The sequence below is a fragment of the Chiloscyllium plagiosum genome, unplaced genomic scaffold (genome assembly GCF_037043375.1).
Source record: "Chiloscyllium plagiosum isolate Xiang-an unplaced genomic scaffold, Cpla_swu_hap1 HiC_scaffold_13, whole genome shotgun sequence".
In the NCBI taxonomy this organism is placed as follows: Eukaryota; Metazoa; Chordata; class Chondrichthyes; order Orectolobiformes; family Hemiscylliidae; genus Chiloscyllium; species Chiloscyllium plagiosum.
The window spans coordinates 87,976,006-87,993,952 of record NW_028270151.1 but is presented as its reverse complement, the minus strand read 5'-3'; the positions used below and the strand labels follow the sequence as shown (position 1 = coordinate 87,993,952).

The window sequence follows — 17,947 nt, the reverse complement described above, 5'->3', positions numbered from 1 at the left end:
AGTCCATATAGATCACATCTACTGCTTTGCCCTCATCAGTCCTCTTTGTTACTTCTTCAAACAACTCTATCAAGTTTGTGAGACATGATTTCCCACGCACAAAGCCATGTTGACTATCCCAAATCAGTCCTTGCCTTTCCAAATGCACGTACATGCTGTCCCTCAGGATTCCCTCCAACAACTTGCCCACCACCGAGGTCAGGCTCACTAGTTTATAGATCCCTGGCTTGTCTTTACCGCCGTTCTTAAACAGTGGCACCACATTTGCCAACCTCCTGTCTTCCGGCACCTCACCTGTGACTATCGATGATACAAATATCTCAGCAAGTGGCCCAGCCATCACTTCTCTAGCTTCCCACAGAGTTCTCGGGTAGACCTGACCAGGTCATGGGGATTTATCCACCTTTAACCGTTTCAAGACATCCGGCACTTCCTCCTCTGTAATCTGGACATTTTGCAAGATGTCACCATCTATTTCCCTACAGTCTATATCTACCATATCGTTTTCCACAGTTAATACTGATGCAAAATATTCATTTAGTATCTCCCCTATTTTCTGTGGCTCCACACAAGGGCTGCCTTGCTGATCTTTGAGGGGCCCTATTCTCTCCCTAATATATTTGTAAAAACCCTTTGGATTCTCCTTAATTCTATTTGCCAAAGCTATCTCATGTCCCCGTTTTGCCCTCCTGATTTCCCTGTTAAGTATACTCCTACTTCGTTTATACTCTTCTAAGGATTCACTCGAACTATCCTGTCCATACCTGACATATGTTTCCTTCTTTTTCTTAACCAAGCCCTCAATTTCTTTAGTCATCCAGCATTCCCTATACCTACCAGCCTTCCCTTTCACCCTGACAGGAATATACTTTCACTGGATTCTTGTTATCTCATTTCTGAAGGATTCCCATTTTCCAGCTGTCCCTTTACCTGCGAACACCTGCCTTCAATCAGCTTTCGAAAGTTCTTGCCTAATACCGTCAAAGTTGGCCTTTCTCCAATTTAGAACTTTAATTTTTAGATCTGGTCTATTCTTTTCCACCACCATTTTAAAACGAATAGAGTTATGATCGCTGGCCCAAAGTGCTTCCCCACTGACCCCTCAGTCACCTGCCCTGCCTTATTTCCCATGAGTAGGTCAAATTTTGCACCTTCTCCAATAGTACATCCACATGCTGAATCAGAAAATTGTCTTGTACACACTTAAGAAATTCCTCTCCGTCTAAACTTTTAACACTATGGCAGTCTCAGTTGATGTTTGGAAAGTTAAAATCCCCTACTATAACTACCCTATTATTCTTACAGATAGCTGAGATCTCCTTACAAGTTTGTTTCTCAATTTCCCTCTGAGGAGGCCTATAATACAATCCCAATAAGGTGATCATCCCTTTCTTATTTCTCAGTTTCACCCAAATAACTTCCCTGGATGTATTTCTGAGAGTATCCTCCCTCAGCACAGCTGTAATGTTATCCCTTTGTGGGCAGCACGGTGGCACAGTGGTTAGGACTGCTGCCTCACAGCGCCAGAGACCCGGGTTCAATTCCTGCCTCAGGTGACTGACTGTGTGGAGTTTGCACGTTCTCCCCGTGTCTGCGTGGGTTTCCTCCGGGTGCTCCGGTTTCCTCCCACAGTCCAAAGATGTGCAGGGTCAGGTGAATTGGCCATACTAAATTGCCCGTAGTGTTAGGTAAGGGGTAAATGTAGGGGTATGGGTGGGTTTCGCTTCGGCGGGTCGGTGTGAACTTGTTGGGCCGAAGGGCCTGTTTCCACACTGTAATCTAATCTAATCTAATCTTATCAAAAATGCCACTCCCCCTCCTCTCTTGCCTCCCTTTCTATCCTTCCTGTCGCATTTGTATCCTGGAACATTAAGCTGCCAGTCCTGCCCATCCCCAACCCATGTTTCCGTAATTGCTATGATATCCCAGTCCCATGTTCCTAATCAAGCCCTGAGTTCATCTGCCTTCCCTGTTAGGCCCCTTGCATTGAAATAAATGCAGTTTAATTTATTAGTCCTATCTTGTCCCTGCCTGCTCTGACTGTCTGACTTACTTCTGTTCTCAACTGTACCAGTCTCAGATCGATCTCTTTCCTCACTATCTCCCTGGCTCCCACCCCTCCCACCTTACTAGTTTAAATCCTCCCAAGCAGTTCTAGCAAATTTCCCTGCCAGCGTAGTAGTCCCCTTCCAATTTAGGTGCAATCCATCCTTCTTGTACAGGTCACTTCTACCCCAAAAGAGATTCCAATGATCCAAAACTGTGAATCCTTCTTCCATACACCAACTCCTCAGCCATGCATTCATCTGCTCTATCCTCCTATTCCTGCCCTCACCAGCTCGTAACACTGGGAGTAATCCAGATATTACTACCCTTGAGGATGTCCTTTTTAAATTTCTGCCTAACTCTCTGTAATCTCCCTTCAGAATCTCAATCTTTCCCTTCCTATGTCATTGGTGCCAATGTGGACAATGACCTCCTGCTGGCCCCTCTCCCCTCTGAGAACATTCTGCATCTTCTCTGAGACATCCTTGATCCTGGCACCAGGGAAAAAAACACACCATTCTGCTTTTTCTTTGCTGGCCACAAAAACGTCTGTCTGTACCTCGGACTACAGAATCTCGAACACAATTGATCTCTTGGAAGATCAATTGTGTTGCTGTTGCTGTTGCAAACTCCTCATCGCTTCTATCTGTCTCTCCAACCGATCCACTCGATCTTACAAGATTCGCATCCAACAGCATTTATGGCTCATATAATCCGCAGTAACCCTTAAACTCTCTTTAAACTCCCACATCTGACAAGAAGTACATATCACTGCAAAGGCCATTTTTGCTCCTTCACAATCTACAGGCCCAGAAAATAACACCATCTTATTCCGCTACAAACACTGCCCCAGGCTAAATTAATAGCTATGGCTTATATTTTAAGTTTCTCCTTAAGTCTATTTGCCAAAGCTATCTCAAGTCCTCATTTTGCCCACCTGATTTCCCTGTTAAGTATACTCCTACTTCATTTATACTCTTCTAAGGATTCACTCGATCTATCCTGTCTGTACCTGACATATGCTTTCTTCTTTTTCTTAACCAAGCCCTCAATTTCTTTAGTCATCCAGCATTCTTTATATCTACCAGCCTTCCCTTCCACCCTGACAGGAATATACTTTCTCTGGATTCTCGTTTTCTCATTTCTGAAGGCTTCCCATTTTCCAGTCGTCCCTTTACCTGCGAACACCTGCCTCCAATCAGCTTTCAAAAGATCTTGCCTAATACCGTCAAAATTGGCCTTTCTCCAATTTAGAACTTCAACTTTTAGATCTGGTCTATCCTTTTCTATCACTATTTTAAAACAAATAGAATTATGGTCACTGGCCCTAAAGTGCTCCCCCACTGATACCTCAGTAACCTGCCCTGCCTTATTTCCCATGAGTAGGTCAGGTTTTGCACCTTCTCCAATAGGTACATCCACATACTGAATCAGAAAATTGTTTTGTACACACTTAAGAAATTCCTCTCCATCTAAACTTTTAACACTATGGCAGTCTCAGTCGATGTTTGGAAAGTTAAAATCCCCTACTATAACTACCCTATTATTCTTACAGATAGCTGAGATCTCCTTACAAGTTTGTTTCTCAATTTCCCTCTGACTATTGAGGGGTCTATAATAATATCACAATAATGTGATCATCCCTTTCTTATTTTTCAGTTCTCAGTTCCACCCAAATAACTTCCCTGGATGTGTTTCTGGGAATATACTCCCTCAGCACAGCTGTAATGCTATCCCTTATCAAAATGCCACTCCCCCTCCTCTCTTGCCTCCCTTTCTATCCTTTCTGTAGCATTTGTATCCTGGAACATTAAGCTGCCAGTCCTGCCCATCCCTGACCCATGTTTCCGTAATTGCTATGACATCCCAGTCCCATGTTCCTAATCAAGCCCTGAGTTCATCTGCCTTCCCTGTTAGGCCCCTTGCATTGAAATAAATGCAGTTTAATTTATTAGTCCTACCTTGTCCCTGCCTGCCCTGACTGTCTGACTTACTTCTGTTCTCAACTGTACCAGTCTCAGATCGATCTCTTTCCTCACTATCTTCCTGGCTCCCACCCCCCCCACCTTACTAGTTTAAATCCTCCCGAGCAACTTTAGCAAATTTCCCTGCCAGTATAGTAGTCCCCTTCCAATTTAGGTGCAATCCATCCTTCTTGTACAGGTCACTTCTACCCCAAAAGAGATTCCAAAACTGTGAATCCTTCTTCCATACACCATCTCCTCAGCCATGCATTCATCTGCTCTATCCTCCTATTCCTGCCCTCACCAGCTCGTAACACTGGGAGTAATCCAGATATTACTACCCTTGAGGATGTCCTTTTTAAATTTCTGCCTAACTCTCTGTAATCTCCCTTCAGAATCTCAATCTTTTCCCTTCCTATGTCATTGGTGCCAATGTGGACAATGACCTCCTGCTGGCCCCTCTCCCCTCTGAGAACATTCTGCTTCTTCTCTGAGACATCCTTGATCCTGGCACCAGGGAAAAAAACACACCATTCTGCTTTTTCTTTGCTGGCCACAAAAACGTCTGTCTGTACCTCGGACTACAGAATCTCGAACACAATTGATCTCTTGGAAGATCAATTGTGTTGCTGTTGCTGTTGCAAACTCCTCATCGCTTCTATCTGTCTCTCCAACCGATCCACTCGATCTTACAAGATTCGCATCCAACAGCATTTATAGCAGATATAATCCACAGTAACCCTTAAACTCTCTTTAAACCCCCACATCTGACAAGAAGTACATATCACTGCAAAGGCCATTTTTGCTCCTTCACAATCTACAGACCCAGAAAATAACACCATCTTATTCCGCTACAAACACTGCCCCAGGTTAAATTAGTTATGGCTTATATTTTAAGTTTAATCAAGAGACTTATCTCCAAAGCATATAATCAAGAAAGAACCCACTGTACTCACTCATACAGTCTTTCTCTTGGACAGACTTAAAACAACAGTTAACTTATCTGATTCTGTGCTGTGAACTTCTCCCAACAGTTCCTCCAAGGTTAGTTGTGAATTTCACTGTTTGTTAATTTTCCCAGATGCACTCTGATATCCAGCAATACACAAATTCAAACAGCAAAGGTGGTAACTGTGCACGTTTTCTCTCTCTCTCTCCCCCTTGCACTGTCCTCACCATGTGCTTCCTTTGTCTGCTCTTCTCCCTTTTAAAACTGCTGCTGTTTTGACTTTTTTTTCCCAAAGTTACAAAACAATACAACAGCGTATAAAACAGTAATTGCTGCTCCTGGAATTCGAGGAAATCGCCTCCAACACCTCAAAAAAAGGAGCAGCTCTTAGAGGCAGAAACGTTTCCCGTCCTCCATCTTGGATTACCCAAGGCTGGGATCGAACCCCGGTGCTATATTACAGCAGCGCTCATCACTGAGCCAGCACTTCACCCAAAGGCATCTGCTTGTATCTGTCCACTGCTGCCTCAAATCAACTAAGACATGGGAAACAGAAATACATAATTTGTATTGCAATTTAATAGTTCTCTTGTCTTTGCATCTGGTGCCTCGTTTTTTGCTTCTGCTTTAGGAGTTACAGATTTGAAAGTTACAGGTTTAAATTTTTTCTGGTTTAAAGTTTAAAGGTTTGAAAGTTGCAGGTTTAAGAGTTGTAGGTTTAGAAATTGCAGGTTTACAAGTTGCAAGTTTGGAATTTGTAAGTTTAGAAGTTGTAAATTTATAAATTGCAGGTTTAAATGTGCAAATAGCAGGTTTAAATTTGCAAATTGCAGGTTTAAAATTACAAATTACAGTTTTACACGTTGCAGGTTGGCAGGTTGACAGGTCACCGATATATGCCGGCAAATGGCATTAAGTCAAAAACAGAGTTGTGACATAGGCTTCTTTTTAGCTTCAGGCTGTTTCTGAAGATTAGAGTGCAACATGAGCTGACTTCTGGGCACAGGCACGGCCTTTTTAATGCTGCAAATATTTTTCCAGCTTTTTTCGCATTGTTCTGTATTTTGTTGCAGGAGTGTTTGCTTAGGGTGGACCTGTTCTTTTAAAAAAACAACTGGTTTTTAAACTGGCTCAGCTGCAGTCTTAGATTTTCATTTTAAATGAGAGAGAGAGCACTTACAAACGTTTTTTGCTTCAGCTTTTGTTCTGAATTGTAGCACGTTAGCCTTGATTGTTAACTTCAGCTCTGTGTTCAAACACATGGTGTGTGACTGTAAGGGAAAGAAGCTTTCACAACGACCACTTCAATATCAACTTGTGCGAATTTCTACTGTTTGCTTGTTCTCACCAATTTAAATTAGCCTACATAATACATACCTCAAAGACATAGGTTCATCATGAGCCAGCCATCTGGATTAACAATTATCCAGCTAGATGAGCATTTTAGAACTTGGCATACAATCTGGGTACTGCATTTGCTCAGATTACACTTACACTATAAGCATGGTCGCCTGCTGACTAAACAGAGGGCAAAAAGGAGACTTTTTATACTCTGCTGGATAATCACATGTTGTGATGCCATCTACCTGTCTTAACTGTATAGCACCTCTCTGAGGGATTTATAATAATAAAATTAGTAGCAAGCCCAGAACCTACACTATGCAAGACCCCAAATTTAAACAACGGTGTAAATAGTTTGTGTCATTAATAAACTTAAAGGCGTCTGTCTCAACCAAAGCCCAGTCTTCATGGTGTATGTTACAAGAGCTAACATATAGGGAACATTTGGAACGTATCAAGATGGCTGTGGTGTTTTACCAAGAAACCACATCAATGTACTGTATATGCACACACGCACGTACACACACGCGCACACGTCCATGCACAAACACACGCTTAGACACAGATGCACACAAATATGCTCACAAACATGCACACACACACGTGTGCACAAACACACATAAACACAAACAGATACACACATTCGAGCAAGACACGACCGATACAGACAGACACACATTGGCACAGATAGACAGACACAAATGCAAAGACACACACACACAACCAAAATACACACACGCACAGACACATCCATATACACACACACATGAATCTTCAAGTATTTTTCCCTCACTCTCGCTCCTTTCCCTACACAAACATTTCTAATTACAATATTTCCTCATATTCTCTTCCAAACTGACGATTCTTGATTTCTAAATTTTACAAGCTCTGCTTTGCAGGATTGTCAACCCTGATGTGATGTTATCCTGGAGGTTTGAGCACACAATATCTGATTGTATGATGCATGCCTATGGTTTATAAATATCATCACGTTCTGCCCATTTCATTGAGGCTGCTCACGCTATTTATCTGTCTGTTGGATCCTGTTCATAATATAGCTGGCTCCTATGAAACAAAGTCCTCAAAAGACCAATCAACAATCCTTTACCATTATTGCTAACTTTTTTTGCCCCTTATTATGTAACAGAGCTTCAGGGCAAATAACATGTGACATTGATCTTTGTTTCAATCCTCACACACCCAGTGTATCCTGAATGCTGAAACATCGTTACACACAGCACATGATCATTGGAGCACAAACACCTTTCTACACGGTAGGTGACAACTATTTCTAGCAGCCTTCCTTTGGAAGATTGTTCGGATCATTCCCTCCTCATCCAACTTTTCTCGTGTTTCTCAGAAGCATCACAATGCGGTTTGATCAAACTTCATATCAACCACTAACTTTGGATTTAGTGATTTGATTTTCACTGAATGTCCTTTCTGGATTGAACTCTCAGCATTTGTCCGGGCCAGGTCACATGGTCTCTGCCTGTACTGGGGCTGCAGGATTGTAACATCGTACGGATATTTTGTGATATTGAAATTGAAAATGGTATTTGAATGTATGACCCTTATCGCGCACTCATCTCCCTCACTTGTTCTCTTTCTAAGTGGCCCCCACTTTCCCACTCTGTCACTCACACACACACTTTACATCTTTCCCATTTCGTCCCTCTTCTACTCTCTCCACAAATTTCTCACTCTGTGTGTCTCTCTGTCTCTGCATCTCTGTCAGCAATCTTTCTTGGTCTCTCTCAACAGTTTTTCCATTGTCTGTCTGCCTTTCTGTCTTGCCCTTCACATTCACCACCCTGTCTTTCTCTACAACGTATCCTGTGTGTTTCTCACTCTTTACACCATTTCCATTCTATCTGTCAGTCTCTTCACCTTGCCCACTCTGCCTCTGTCTCTACAAAATTCCAACTCTGTTTGTCTCCCTCAATCTTAACACATTCGCACCATGTCACTCTATTGTTCTCTCTTCAACTTTGTTCCCAATATCTGTCTCTGTCTACAATTATCCTACTCTGTCTGTGTCACTCACTCTTTACACATTCCCCACCCTTCCAGTCTCTCTATCTCTTCACCTTGCCCACTGAGTGTCTTTCTATCTATCCATCTTTACTACTGTCTCTCTCTCTCTCTCTATCCACCTTTCTTACTTTGTGTCTTTCCCTTGCTCTCCATCCATCCCATTATTTGTGTATATGTTAGTGTGTGTGTACGTGTGTGTGAGGGTGTTTGTATTATTGTGTGTGTGTGAGTATGTTATTGTGTGTGAGTTAGTATGTGTGAGTGAATGTGTGTTAGTTTGTGTCTGCATATGTGTGAGAGTGTGCATGCCTGCATAGGTTGTGTGTGTGGGAATTAGTGAGTGTGTGTGTGCGTGCATGTGTTTGTGTGTCCCACTCTGTCTCTCTCTCTCTACCTTTCCGATGTGGTCTCTCTTTTTCTCTCGATCTCTTCCATTGTCACCCTTCACCTGTTCCACGATGTATATCTCTCTCTCCCTGTCCCATGATTAGCTCTCTCTCCATGTTTCCTATCTTAGTTGTCTCTCTCTCTTGCTTACCAACTGTCCAGCTGGATGTGCATGTCTCTCCACATTTCCCATTTAGTATCTTTCTTTCCCTCTCTCTATAAACATCTTTAAGTTCTGCTCATTATCCTGCATGAACAAGAAATAATTCATCTATTTGGCAACCTACAAAAATTTCCTACTATCAGAATTGGTCCCAATTATCTTTATGTATTTTGTTGGTTATCAATGTCTATTGTTTCTCTCCTCGCTCTGCTCCCGTGGTGTTTGAGGGTGGGTTGGGAGAAGGGAGTTTGTTTCACAAGAGCTTAGGGATATCTACTCTGAAAATGTTGAAAGACATGGAAAGTACTCAGGAAGTGAGGAGGTTCTGCTGGGGAGTTGGGGCAATCTGCTTTGGGAGAATTTGGAGGGGATGGAGAGAATATGAGTCTGGGACTGAAGATGAAAGATTTTGATGCAGTTACAGTAACTGGGAATCCTACTGGATTTCTGACAATGCCAGTGGACTGACCTGTAAAGTGCAAACTGTTTGACAGCATTAATCATCTTCCTCAAATATCACTTTCAGGTTAACAAAATATAAATCGTGAAAGCTGTCCAGATGTCATAACTAATCATAAAATAATTATACTAATGATAGCTGAAAGAATGCATGAGATTGTTGTGAAAAACCACTGGGAGTGTTCGCAAAGTTATTCAGTTAAAAGGTAGATCTTTTTATCACTGAGGTTTCCCTGAGGGTGCTGAGCTAGCCAGAGCAGCAGTGGCTGAGAAACTGCAGGAGATGGTTAAACTAGGAGGCTCTGCTTCTGTTTCATGTTTCATTCTTACAGCTGAACCCACAAAGACAAAGAGAAAGACGAAAAAGCTTCCATTGAAGTCAACATTTTCATAGTTTCAAGATGAACCAAATTACCTCATAGCCAGTGAAGTGTTTTTTGAAACTGTTTGTAATCATTCATTGTGTGGATGTTGCTGGGTGTTGTGTAAGATAATAGTCCTGAAAGGGTTAATGTCGTGGACTGCGTAATGTTCCTCCCAATATGATCATAGAGTCATACTGAATGGAAATAGAACCTTTGGTCAAGCCAGTCTGCACCATAATTCAGTCTTCCGATTATCTGAGTGTCCTAGCAAGTAACTTTCTTCGGGAATGCTATCATGCAAGAAACTACATCTTGTTATATCAAAGGATTCTGGGTAATCCAAGATGGAGGACAGGGAAAAAATTCTGGCTGAAACAGGCTGCTCCTTTTTTGAGGTATTTTAAGTGTTGGAGGTGATTTCCTCAAATTCCAGGAGCAGCAATTACAGCTTTGTATGTTATTGCATTGTTTTGGAGAAACAAAAGGTCAAAACAACGGCACTTTTAAAAGGGAGAGGAACAGACAAAGGAAGCACATGGTGAGGTCAGTACATGAGAGAGATAGAGGGAAAGAAACCCATATTGCTCACTGCGCAGTTACTGCCTTTGCTGTTTGAATTCATGAATCGCTGGATATCCGGGTGTGTCTAGAAAAACTTAACAAATAGCGAAATTCACAAATGATCTTGGAGGAACCTGTTTGGGAAAGGTCACAACACAGAAAGAGAAAGTGAATAGTTTTAAGTGTGGCCTTGCTGTAGTAGTGAGTAGAGTGGGTTCTTTCTTGATTACATGTTTTATTGAGATGTGTCTCTTGATTAAACTTAAACATATAAGCCATAAGTATTAAGTTAGCCTGGAGCAGTGTTAGAGGAAACTGACAGTGCTATTTTCTGGGTCTGCAGACTGGAAGAAGCAAAAATGACCCTTAGTAGAGTGATATGCTCTTTTCAGATGTGGGAGTTTAGGAAGAGTTTAAGGGTTACTGAGGATTATATCCATTCGTTATCCAATAAATGCCATTGGTTGTGCATCCTATCAGATCAAATGGATCGGTTGGAGAGACAGAGGCATTGGGGAATTTACAAGAGCAAGGGGGTGTGATGGATGGCAGTTATAGGAAGGGAGAAAAGTCGCAGATATAGTCAAGTAGATGGGTTAACTCCAGGAAAGGTAGGATAAGTAGGCACGTGTTGCAGGAGTCTTCTGTGGCTATCCCCTTTTCAAACATGTACGCTGTTTTGGAAAATGTAGGAGGCTCTCAGTGGAATGTAGCATGGACAGCCAAGTTTCTGGTATTGAGACTGGCTCGAATGCAATGAAGGGTAGGTTGGGTCCCAAGCGATCGATTGTGTTAGGGGACTCTCTAAAACGAAGCACATACAGACATTTCTGTGGCCAGCAGTGAAAAATCAGAATGATGTGTTGCCTCCCTGATGCCAGGATCTAGGATGTCTCAGAGAGGGTGCAAGGGGGAGAGGGGCCAGCAGGAAGACATTGTACACATCGGAACCAACAACATAGGAAGGGAAAAGGATGACATTCTGAAGGGAGAATATAGAGGCATGAATTTAAAAAGGAGATTCTCAAGGGTAGTAATATCTGGATTACTCCCAGTGTTACGAGGTAGAGAGGGTAGGAATAGGAGGATAGAGCAGATGAATGCATGGCTGCGGAGCTGGTGTATGGGAAAAGGATTCACATTTTTGGATGATTGATATCTCTTCTGGGGTCCAAGTGACCTGTACAAGAAGGACAGATTGCACCTGAATTGGAAGGGGACTAATATACTGGCAGGGAGATTAGCTAGAGTTGCTAGGGAAGATTTAAAGGTGGAGGGTGGAACCCAGGAAGATAGTGAGGAAAGAGATCAATCTGAGACTGGCATAGTTGAGAAAAGAAGCAAGTCAAACAGTCAGGCAGGCAGGGACAAAGCAGAGAACAAGATAGGACTGATAAATTAAACTGCATTTATTTCAATGCAAGAGGCCTAACAGGGAAGGCAGATGAACTCAGGGCTTCATTAGGAACATGGGACTGGGATATCTAAGCAATTACAGGAACATGGCTCAGGGATGGACAGGACTGGCAGCTTAATGTTCCAGGATACAAATGCTACAGGAAGGACAGAAAGGGAGGCAAGAGAGGAGGGGGAGTGGCATTTTTGATAATGGATAGCATTACAGCTGTGCTGAGGGAGTATATTCCCAGAAATACATCCAGGGAAGTTATTTGGGTGGAACTGAGAAATAAGAAAGGGATGATCACCTTATTGGGATTATGTTAAGGAGTCCCTAATAGTCAGAGGGAAATTGAGGGCAAGTTATCTGAAAGAATAATAGGGTGGTTATGGTAGGGGATTTTAACTTTCCAAACATAGACTGGGACTGCCATAGTGTTAAGGTTTAGATGGAGAGGAAATTCTTAAGTGTGTACAAGACAATTTTCTGATTCAGTATATGGATGTACCTACTACAGAAGGTGCAAAACCTGACCTACTCTTGGGAAATAAGGCAGGGCAGGTGACTGAGGTGTCAGTGGGGGAGCACATTGGGGCCAGCGACCATAATTCTATTCGTTTTAAACTAGTGATGGAAAAGGATAGACCAGATCTAACAGTTGAAGTTCTAAACTGGAGAAAGGCTAATTTTGATGGTATTAGGCAAGAACTTTCAAAAACTGATTGGGAGCAGATGTTCACAGGTAAAGGGATGGCTAGAAAATGGGAAGCCTTCAGAAATGAGATAACGAGAGACCAGAGACAATTATTCCTACTAGGGTGAAAGGAAAGGCTGGTAGGTGCAGGAAATACTGGATGACTGAAGAAATTCAGAGTTTTGTTAAGAAAAAGAAGGAAGTATATGTTAGGTAAAGACAGGATAGAGCGAGTGAATCCTTAGAAGAGTATAAAGGCAGGAGGAGTATAGTTAAGAGGGAAATCAAGAGGGCAAAAAGAGGACATGAAATAGCTTGGCAAATAGAGTTAAGGAGAATCCAAAGGGTTTTTACAAATACATTAAGGACAAAAGGGTAACTAGGGAGAGAATAGGGCCATTCGAAGGTTCTAAGAAGAAACAGTGCAAGATTGCAGACGATGACGTATCCCTCCCAGATCGTCTCAACGCCTTCTATGCTCACTTTGAGCAGAATTATGGCGGAGAGGTAACACCTATCCCGACAAGTCCTGACGAACCTATCCCAACTGTCACTGGATCAGAGGTGAATCCAAGGAAAGTGATGGGACCAGGCAGAGTACAAGGCCATGCAGTCAGGGCATGTGCAGATCAACTGGCAGAGATCTTCTCGGACATCTTCAACCTCTCCCTGCAGCAGGCCACTGTCCCTGCCTGTTTCAAGAGGCCCAACATCATCCCTGTGCCTAAGACGACTCATGTAGCATGTCTCAATTACTACCACCCTTAATTTTGGTGGTCATGAAGTGCTTTAAAGGCTGTCCATGGCACTAATCAACTCCAGCCTCCCCACTACTCTTGACCCACTCCAATTTGCCTGTTGGACCAACAGATCCATGACAGATGCCATATCACTTGCCCTTCACTCCTCCCTAGAACATCTTGAAAAGAACAGCTATGTAAGAATCCTACTTATTGACTACATTCAGCCTTCAACACTATTAGCCCCTTGAGACTGATTACTAAACTTAGTGATCTCGGACTAAGACCCACTCTCTGCAACTGGATCCTCAGTTTCCTGACCCACAGGCCACAATCAGTGAAGACTGGGGACAATATTTCATCTCCAACTAATACTCAACACCGCAGCCCCCCAGGAGTGTGTACTCAGGCCCCTACTGTACTCACTGTATACCCATGACTATGTTGCCAAATACCAGACTAATGCCATTTACAATGGCATTACAATACCACCATAGTCGGTCGAATCTCAGATGGCAATGAAACAGACTAACGGCGGGAAGTCGAAGACCTGGAGAAATGATGCACTGAGAACAACCTAGCTCTCAATGCCAGAAAAACCAAGGAACTCATTATTGACTTTCAACAGGATGTTACTCATGCCCCCCTACACATTAGCAGCACAGAGGTGGAATGAGTGGAGTGTGTTAAGCTCCTGGGAGTGGTTATCCACAACAAGCTTTCTTGGACTCTTCATGTGAACGCACTGGTAACAGAGGCCCAACAATGTCTCTTCTTCCTCAGGCAGCTGAGGAAATTTGGCATGACAGCAAATACCCTTGCCACCTTTTATAGGTGCGCCATCAAGAGCATTCTGTCTAGATGGTATGGCAACTATATCATTTCAAGATTGGAGACAGTGGTGAACTTGGCCCGGACAATCACAAAGGCCAACCTCCCATCTGTAGAATTCATCTACCAGGCTCGCTGTCAAGGAAAGGCCGCCAGCATTCTCAAAGATCCAACCCACCCTGGCAATGTTTTTCTACAACCTCTACCATTGGGGAGAAGGTACAGAAGCCTGAACACACGCATGTCCTTTCCCACAGTAAACACTGATGCAAAATACTAATTCAGTATCTCCCCCATCTCCTGTTTCGAAACCGTTTCTACTCTAATGTTGTTAGAATACTGAATGGACTCACAAACTCTTAACATTCGCCTGTACCTGTGTTTTTGCTTTTGCCGCTGTTTACCTATTATTTACTTATCTATGTTACTTAGCTCTGTGATCTGCCTGTATTGCTCACAAAACAAAGCTTTTCACTCTTGCTCGGTACACATGACAATAAATTCAATTCAAATTCAAATCCAAATACAAGGCGGCCTTTGTGTAGAGCCACCGGAGATGGGGGAGATACTGAATGAGTATTTTGCATCAGTGTTTACTGTGGAAAAGGACATGGATAATATAGAATATAGGGACATAGATGGTGACATCTTGAAAAATGTCCAGATTACAGAGGAGGAAGTGCTGGATTTCTTGAAGCACAAGAAAGTGGATAAGTTCCCAAGACCTGATCAGTAGTACCCTACAGTGCTGTGGGATGCTAGGGAAGTGATTGCTGGGCCTCTTGCTGAGATATTTGTATCATTAATAGTCACAGGTGAGGTGCAGGAAAACTGGAGGTTGGCTAATGTGGTGCCACTATTTAAGAAAGGTGTTAAGGACAATCCAGGGAACTATAGACCAGTGAGCCTGACGTCAGTGGTGGGCAAGTTGTTGGAGGGAATCCTGAGGGACAGGATGTACATGTATTTGGAAAGGCAAGGACTGATTAGGGATAGTCAACATGGCTTTGTGCACGGGAAATAATGTCTCATGAACTTGATTGAGTTTATTGAAGAAGTAATAAGAGGATTGATGAGGGCAGAGTGGTAGATGTGATCTATATGGACCTTACTGAGGTCCATATAGATCCATATAGTCCATATAGTTTGTTATAATGCAAATATCTCATTGGTTTTGAATGTCAGAGACTGGTTAGCAAGGTTAGATCTCATGGAATACAGGAAGAACGAGCCATTTAGATACAGAATTGGCTCAAAGGTAAAGGACAGAGGGTGGTGGTGGGGGGTTGTTTTTCAGACTGGAGGCCTGTGACAGGTGGAATGCCACAAAGATTGATGCTGGGTCCTCTACTTTTCATCATTTATATAAATTATTTGGATGTGAGCATAAAAGTTACTGTTTGTAAGTTTGCAGATGAGACCAAAATTGGAGGTGCAATGAACATCGAAGAAGGTTACCTCAGATTACAATGGGACCTAACCTGGCCGACCCTGCATGTTAGGTGAATTGGCCATGCTAAATTGCCCGTAGTGTTAGATGGATTAGTCAGGGGTAAATTTGGAGAATGGGTCTGGGTGGGTTGCTCTTCAGGGGGTTGGTGTGGACTTGTTGGGCCGAAGGGTCTGTTTCCACACTGTAGGTAATCTAATCAATCACATGAAGTTGGGAAAACAATACAAAATCAGCGGTAAGAATCTTTCTGATGTTAAGACCAAAGACACCCTTTTTCCAACCAAGCGTTTCACTTGTGAATGATGAGAGATTGATTTGCACGTAGTAGTATGTATTGACATCCTCATTATTATCTCAACTCATTAAGGTGCAGTTGCTCATTTCCCACTCAACGGATGCCGTCCAGACAGCAATTGTCCTGACGCAGGTCGGAGCAGGTACCTGTTGAGTCTAACACATAGTGTTACTCCAGTCCTTTGTTACTCATTGACATCGTGGGGCAGGCTCCTTTCTTTGCACTGGCATGGGATAAATGTGCTCAAAATTTACTTCAGATGGCTGGAGGATATAATCCATACCAGTTAACTTTTGGTTGGAATCCTAAATTTCCATCTTCTTACCACAACCTTCTCAAGGGTAGTTACAGATGGACAATAACTTCTGGCCCATCCATTGCTGTCCACATCCCATCGATGAGAAATAGCAGTCTCCTTCTTGAAAAGGTGCTACTTTTTCAGAACATCTGACTGCACTGAATTTGGAAACCAGTTTCAGTCAGGGACAAATAGTTTGTTATAATGCAAATATCTCATTGGTTTTGAATGTCAGATATCTGTCCCATCTCATATTTGCATTTGTTTTTATTATATTCAGTGTGTCAGTGTTTTAACTTCTGCAGTGGTTTGTGTGAAATGGTAAACAACATCTCACTGGCATTATCTTTATTTGTCACAGTGAGAATCTTCTGTTATAGTCACCTCGATGTGTGTTATTATACTCATCACCTTGACATAAAGTTACCAGCCACGCACAGCCATTTCTGAAACAACATAAATTCTTTATTTAAAAATAAAACTATACATAGGTAATGTTAACTAGGAGGCTAAGTAGACGTGCCTGACAGGACAGTGTGGTGCAAAGATAGTGTCCCGATCTCAGTGTCAGGAGGCCTAGGTTCAACCCTCATCTTCTCCACAAGTGTGCAGTAACATCTTTGAATAGAAGAGGTCAGAAAACATCTGACTGATGTCTGACTCCTACTATTTGCTTTGGTACACTGAGTACATGTCATGAGATAATGCAGCATATTAATGTTCAGTTGGTAATAACTGGCAACAGTTTAAGTTACTGCAATCTTAAAAGTACAAATATATCATATTATAACAATCTGGTCCTTGCTTCTGTACTCACACACCAATGCTTCCTGAATTAAAAGAAGCAGCAATTCCAGATCCAGCCTATTTTACATACAACACATGATCACTTAGCAACATATGTCATCTTGCTCTGTCCCATCACAATGTTCATTTTATACTTTTACCAGAGAGCAGGATTTTAAATAATGTAAAATAGCTATGTTCGCTCAAAGACTTGCAGTGGTGATCAGTATCAATCATGACCTGGGTCAGGCATGACTTTGGGAGCTCAAACTGGCTCACCTTATAAACGATAGTCTCCATAATCCATCCAGTCATTGCAGGAAAATAGATCAGTGAGGAATGTATTTGAGTACAGTGTTCTATAGTACAATCAATTCTCATCTCTTTCTCTAAGGTTTCAATGCCCCTTCTGGGACTGCAGTCTCTAGTCCATCAATTTGAACCATTCTTGTATTTATCATTTGCAAAACCAACGCAATTATTATCTCAGTATCCCGGTGAACCTTGGTCTGGGAAAACAGGTATCTGCTGGAACTTGGAGGATTCAACTTTCTTCATCATGAACATTGAGCTGAGGCCGAGAATCATAGACATGATATTATTGGGTTGGTCGTACTCAGTCACCTTTGTCAGAGAAATCAGTATTCAAGTTCACCTATCAATCCCCAAAAGGATCCCCCCATCCTTCATGTCCATGTTATCATTAACTCACTTAGAAGAGTACATAGGTACCAAGTTCCACCAGTCCTGGAATCCCCACAAATGTGAATATATAATTAAACTACTAACATTTCCAATTTATCAAGATGCCTAGTGGAAAGAACTAGACTGGGTTTTTGTCATTCACAAAGAAAATAAACTTCTTGTGAGTAAACCAATCTGCTTAACCCCCAGTACCTAGTCCAGTGTCATTGCTACTATGTCAGTGCCTCTCCTCGCATTGTGCCCCTTCCATTGATATGTGTGAAGATCAGTGACAGTGTCAATGGAGCCTGCATCCTGTCCACTTTGTGTGGCTGCAGAAATCTAAGCTTTGTAATACACTGGCACTTCTTGTTGCCTGGAGATGTGTGTTGGAGGGCGAATGCTCACTTTAGCACTGGATCTATGCTGCTACAAGCTTCAGAATGGTGTCGATGTTATAGTTCACCTCTGTGCAAACCCATAGATGTGATAGGA

General features: G+C 42.4%; 1 protein-coding gene across 1 annotated transcript in view; it reads left to right on the top strand.

Moving 5' to 3' along the window:
* Positions 1 to 7,444: 7,444 nt before the first annotated feature.
* LOC122556267 (lactosylceramide 4-alpha-galactosyltransferase-like) overlaps positions 7,445 to 17,947 on the top strand; it is a 34,418-nt gene continuing 23,915 nt past the window's right edge. The window contains exon 1 of the mRNA XM_043702894.2: positions 7,445 to 7,574. The gene's annotated coding sequence lies outside the window, so the exon portion shown is untranslated. The remainder of the gene's footprint in view (positions 7,575 to 17,947) is intronic.